Source organism: Notothenia rossii (assembly GCF_949606895.1).
Source record: "Notothenia rossii genome assembly, chromosome: 7".
Lineage (NCBI taxonomy): Eukaryota > Metazoa > Chordata > Actinopteri > Perciformes > Nototheniidae > Notothenia > Notothenia rossii.
The window spans coordinates 62,307,256-62,313,894 of NC_136905.1; the positions used below are offsets into that span (position 1 = coordinate 62,307,256).

A 6,639-nucleotide genomic window follows, 5' to 3' on the forward strand; every position below is an offset into this window, starting at 1 on the left:
TACGACATTAAATACATCAGCAGTGACCCCACTGGGGATTTTTGAAGAGTTTACGTGTCTGAAAAACTATGGTTGTTACCGAATGGCTGAATAGGACTACAGAAATTGTCGAGGCCGTTGTACGTCATTACGCCGAACACGTAAACACTCCCGCTAAGTTTGTTTTCCCCTGTGTTCTGCTTGAAAGCAAGTACATGCCTATCTTTAGTATCTGAATATCTATATCTGACCATTAGAATCTGTATTTTTGAAATTGTCGTTTTTAACACCGTAGTTTTACAAATTATAGAATAATTAATTGCCAGTGTTTTCCAATTTTACTCGGCAGTTCGTTTCGTTGGCTAACGTTAGCTAAAGCTAGCGCTACTAGTTAGCTACGCAATGGTTTGTTGCTTTGCTCCGGGTTGCAGCCACAGGTCTACGCATGAAACGTGCTTGTTCTATCGTTTCCCGGCCAATGTTTTCCAAAGGAGAGTCTGGATTTGTGCCATGAGGTAAGCTGACGTTACATTTTTGTCCATGTCACTGTGAAATGTAAATAATGGGTAGTGACTGTATCGCCGTTATAGAGATGGCGCTGCTGAAAGGAACGCAACATAAGTAAAGATAATGAATACATCCTATTCAAACCTGTGTGGCTTATATGATAAGTCTTATTAGTACAAGCAGCACAACGTTTCACCATGTAACTAAAGATTGTAGTCAGGGAAATCAGTTTGACATATTGAACTAATAACAAATCACCTCTGGCTGGCAGAGAACTCTCTGCTCCATAGCTTCTCTTGGACGTAAAATCATATGTACATTTTACATTTATATTCAATTTAATATTCCATCCCTCACATACTTTTGTATATATAATAACTTATATTTTGTTTTTCTTGTTATGCTGCTGCAACACAAACATTTCCCAAATTGGGATCAATACAGTAATATCTTATCTTAATTAATTAAGAAATATAACTATTATAATTAGTGTAGCAGCTGACACCTATTTTCAATATGGATTAATCTACCATTTATTTCTTTAGTTCAATTTTCATCTATAAAAATGTCAAAATAGTGAAAATGTTCCCGAGACTTATCGAAGTGCAAGGTTATATCTTTAGATGTTTTGTTTTAGCCTATGTACTGTATGTCTTAATGCTCTTATATGTGAAGGTGTGACTTCCATGAAACTAATATTTTATATCTTCCCAACAGACGAGCTGACAGGAAACCTAACACTCTAACAACCACAACATTGCAAAGGCGAGTAAATGTAAATTAAAAACAATTCACAATTTTTTTATTTCTTCTTCCTTGCAGTGAGGTGAAGCTGACCTTGCACTTGGTGCCAGTAAGGATGTTCCTCACGCAGGCTGAATGTTTCTCCTTCCTTACTGACAAAGAAGCCCTTGATTTGCAATGCTTCACTAATTGTCATTTCCCTTGCTCCGTAGGGACACTTTACCTCCAGCACAGCGGAAGACCCTACCAGACCATCTGGAGATGCCCCCAACAATCCTGATAGGGAGAGCCACAAATCTGACTCATGGACCTGCATCTGAGTTGCAGTGGTGAATGCCCTGACGCCCTCACATTCATTCATAGTCCCCCACTGTACAGACAACACACCATCAAGGGCCTGTTGTTGCCCTAGCACCCTGGCAATAAAGGAAGCAGTCACACGCTTTGACCTCAGGACAGCTCCAAAGTTGCTGGCAGTCAACCTTCCTTTCCTGAACAAATGCCAGTTTGGGTTGGTTCGCTGACCAGTGGCAGCCACCTAAATTGCCCTCTGTTGCTCTTCAGACAATGCCATGCTTGCCACAATTGCCTCAGGTCCCCGATGCCCAACAGATTTGATAATTTCAGGAACAGTAAGTGTTTCCAAGCTGTAGTGTTCCTCTTCTGGCTCGGGGGAGAGAAACCAAGAAATTCCTGAGAACCTGCCCCCGAGTCTGTCCCTCAGCCAGTCACGATCTTCGGAGGTGGGCTCTCTTGTCAGCGGGTTAAATTAGTTATTGGTTTCAACAGTCACATTAAAACAGTTACTAAATCAGCCTACTATCACCTAAAGAACATATCTAGGATTAAAAGACTAATGTCACAGCAGGATTTGGAAAAACGTTTTCTATGCTTTTATCTTCAGTAGACTGGTCTACTGCAATGGTGTCTTCACAGGTCTCACTAAAAAATCTATTAGAAAGCTGCAGCTGATTCAGAACACCGCTGCTCGAGTCCTCACTAACACTAAGAAAGAGGATCACATCCATCCTGTACTGAAGTCTTTACACTGGTTCCTCACTGACACTAAGAAAGTGGATCACTCCTGTTCTGAAGTCTTTACACTGGCTTCCTGTGTGTCAAAGAATAGATTTCAAAAATACTGCTGCTGTTTATAAAGCACTGAATGGTTTTGGACCAAAATGCATTTCTGACCTCCTGCTAAATGATGAACCATCCAGATCTCTCAGGTCTTCAGGGACGGGTCAGCTTTCTGTCCCCAGAGTCAGAACTAAACATGGTAAAGCAGCGTACAGTTATTATGCTCCAAATATCTGGAATAAACTCCCAGAAAACTGCAGGTCCGCTGCAACTCTTACTACTTTTAAATCCAGGCTGAAGACTTTTCTATTTGTCGCTGCTTTTAATTGAACTATTCATATCTTAGACTGCACTGTAACTTTTATCCATGTATTTTTTCTTTTAATGTTTATTTTATTAGCTTTTCTTTTTAATGACTGATTTTAAATGCCATTTTCTTCATGTCTTTCATTTTTTGTAAAGCACTTTGAATTGCCTTGTGTTGAAAAGTGCTATTTAAATAAACTTCCTTCAATCTGGCTTTTCATGTGTGATTGTTTTTGTATTATTTGACTTTAACTTTAACTATATATTTATTTGTTGTTCCTTTCTTCTCTTTTCTTTTTCTCTTCACTATTATCTGTAAAGCGTCTTCGAGCACCTGTAAAAGCGCTAACAAATTAAATCTATTATTATTATTATTATTATTATTAATAAAGATTTCATGTGACACATACAATTGATTTGTCGATGGGAATTAATGTGAATAAATTAACTCTAGGTTAACGGTACTCTTGCTATCACTACTCACCGACACTATAAGCCTTGTCCCTCATGCTAGCCCTGACAACACCGGTAAGCACACCTTCATCTAGGCTGCACTGTTACGTGTCCTGACTTGTAGTGGTTCTCTCCTCTATCTACACTCTTCTTGTCATCTTTGTAAAAGGATATCAGACTGGTAATTGACACAGCCATGACTTCTAGTTAAATTCAGTGTGGCTAAAATGAAAAGCTTTGCTAAAATATGCAAGCGCGCGAAAGTCAAAGTCAGCTTTATTGTCAAAAATTCTACATGTGTTATACATCCAGAAATATCGAAATATCGTTTCCCACAGTGTGACATGTATACATAAAACAAAAAGGGCCTAGATAAACGTGGTATACATTTAACAAAACGGGCCTAGATAACCGGGGTATACAGTTTAAAATGTTAATATATTTAAAGTGTTAAAAGTGCAGTTTCAGTGCAAGTCAGTTGAAACGATCTTAAGTTGGCGTGACGTTGAAGTCGTGCGACCCTGCTGCTGTACTGGCTTGTAGTTCGTTTATAGCATAACGTTAGCATTTTGCTTTTGGCGACTAGATTTATGATTCAAAAATTATAAAAGTAGGGTTGACATGTGGAGATTATCTGGCTGAACAAAACGTGATCCCTCTCTTAAATGTGTGTCAACCACAGACCTTATTTCGAGCTATTTTCCAAAATCCTATGGAGAATTTGCATTGGTTTTTCAAGAAGGAACCGGAAGAAGTTTACTTCCGGGTTTTACGACGCGTCACTGCGGTTCTCTATGACATTCAACATAAGGTACAAAATAATTGCAAAGTACACTTAGGAAGAAGAAAATGGTAGATAAACGAGATTCAAATCTGATTTTGAAATGCTGGATTCACTGTCACTGTCTTAGTTAAGTTTTTAATTTAAATTCAGATGACCAGCTTAACCCGTCTCACAGTTAGATTGGCTGCTTGAGAGGTCAGGCACTGATATCATGACTCAGAGAAAATCATTGCACAGTGTGAGATGTGCGTTGCTGCCCATAGTGATAGCCCTATAGTTTAAATCTACTATACCCAAAAATAAACATATGGACATGGGTCACTATTTAAAAAATGTGAAAATCTATTTAGGAATCTATTCATGTGAACATATTTTAAGTGGGGGTGGACCTCAAATCCTCTATGGGGGTCCGGGGGCATGCACCCCCGGTAAGATTTTTTTGTTAAATGTTGGAGTTAAATGCATCAATCTGGTGCACTTTGAGGGGGAAATAAAGAGACTAGATCTATGGAAACACCCATAAAAAACAGAACTGTAAACATTTCAATAATCATAAAATCATGGCCATAACCAATAACATACCATATCCAATATTTAAAAACATTTGAACTTGTTTCCCGGTGCTCCCGATGGCTAGTTCGGGCCTGAATAGGAATCAGGTAAGATCAAAAAGGTGAGCTGAAGGGAAAAGAGGTTGATGTGGGGGCGGGATTAACCTTTTCCCCCCGCATGATTAATCTGCAGCTGTTACCCACCAAGGACACGTGGCTCAGCGTGACTGAAGTGTGAAACGTCTCAAGCTGAAAGATAAAAGAAAAATGAGAGAAGAATCGTGGATGATGGCCAAACGCTCACCGATCCAAAAAACAAACAATATTTAAAATGTATGATGTGGTTATTTGAGGAAAAGCAGCTCTTTTTTCATTTTTAGTACACCGTCCAAATCTGAGTTTGTATCAGAAGGCTCAGTCATTTGATGCATTTAAAAAGAAAAACTACAAACATGTTTAGTGCTCCATCACTGCATTCCTTGGGGTTAATCAAAGAGTTTAGATGTTGCTATAATGTTTTCAACTTGTACTCCCTGTAGAAACATTTTTCTGAATATGGCTTGTGGTTTTGTGCTGCATTCATATGGTGTTGATATAATCTGAAAATACATTTGGCTGGAGAACATTCATGTTAAAGCCCACTCCATTTGGAACAAGAACTCTGAAACAGATATAAATTCGTTATTCAAACACTGAGCAATGAAATTACAACACATCTTTTTTTAAAGCATCCATGTTGTTTCCACATGATGACTCCTAAACACACCATAGTTGGAAAAACTTCTACCCATTTTGGAAAATGAGATCAGCCAAAGAGCATGTGAACACAACATTGGACTTTACTCTCCAATACCATTCTAGTTCAACATATAATTAATGAAACACACAATCAAATTAAAGACAGAGCTAAATCCAAGATCAATGTATGATAGAGGGTCTTTGAGCATGTTTAGTTTCAGTCATCGTGACTTTATGTTAAATGTTTGTTTTCCTTGTATCATGCATTACTATTTGTCCTTGTTCGATGTTGCAAATGGATCTGCTGTGATGCAAGTAACATTTCAGACTTGATCTGACCACAAGTTATTATAGAATCGTACAAGAATTTGGGAATAAGCAACATTAGCAGAAAACATAAAAAACTAAATTCTAACAGTGATGCTTTTCAAAAAATACCTCGAGGTTGGGTTATTAAGAAGCTTAAGGCCATTGTATGCCAGTTTTTGTTAGGATTTAGAGGCACGTCCTTTTAGTGCAAACAAACCTTCAATTAAATTAGCAGTAACCTTCCCTGGGAATTTGCCAGTACAAAGTAACTATTGTCACATCTTGTTATGCTAAACCTGGTGTTGACTTAAGGGGAGCTAAGCAGAGAATATTTACACTGCACATATTTAAATTTGCATAATGATCCATTATACATTAGTTGTCTTACTGTAATATGTCAACGGTATTGGTGATGCTGTCTATTGTCCAGGTCACTTGAACTAGAGACAAAGCATCAATGTAATCAGTCGTTTTGCACTCAGTCCATTGCCAGCATTACCACAATCAAACCCAAATGTAATTTAGAAGTCATAAGTGAATGAAGTAAATTCTTTATTATCAGATACAATGGGATAATAAAGTCTTGAAAGAAACTTTTTGGCGCTTAGACTCTAGGGGTGTGTGCTCTGAGCAGCAGAGAGATAAACCCCCCCATGGGGTCCAGACACTGGTGGGGACTGAGGCTGATGAGGCTGATGAAATGATAAAGCTGTGAAGACTGGTGAAGAGGTGGATTGGTGTCGAAAAAATGACAACAGGAATTTGTGTGAGTATGTGAGAGGAGTGGATGTTAGGATGTATTAGTACATAAATAACCATGCAGTTATTTATGACTGAAATTCAAAGGACTACCTCTTATTTTCAGAGATGGCAAAAGTACACACATCCTTTACTCAAGTAGAAGTACAGATAGTCGTGTATAAAAAATCTCTGGTAAAAGTAGAAGTACTGACTAAACTTCTTTACTCAAGTAAAAGTAAAGAAGTATGGGCTTTGAAATGTACTTAAGTAAAAAGTACCCATAACAACCATCTGTTTTAACTGACAGTAATTGACCTCCCTTTATATTAATAGAACAATAATGTCATTGTTAGCTAATGAATGTTTCCATGCTGAACAACGGCAACATGACAACGTTTTCATTGGTCCCTCTTCTTTAGAGAAGACCAGGAAATGATGGATACACGG

General features: G+C 38.1%; 1 long non-coding RNA gene across 1 annotated transcript; it reads left to right on the forward strand.

Annotated features, from left to right (window-relative positions):
• On the forward strand, positions 1-2,274 carry LOC307046627. Its single transcript, XR_013810161.1, has 3 exons — positions 1-494; positions 1,204-1,251; positions 1,443-2,274. It is a non-coding gene; the product is annotated as an uncharacterized lncRNA (long non-coding RNA).
• The last annotated feature ends 4,365 nt before the right edge of the window (positions 2,275-6,639 follow it).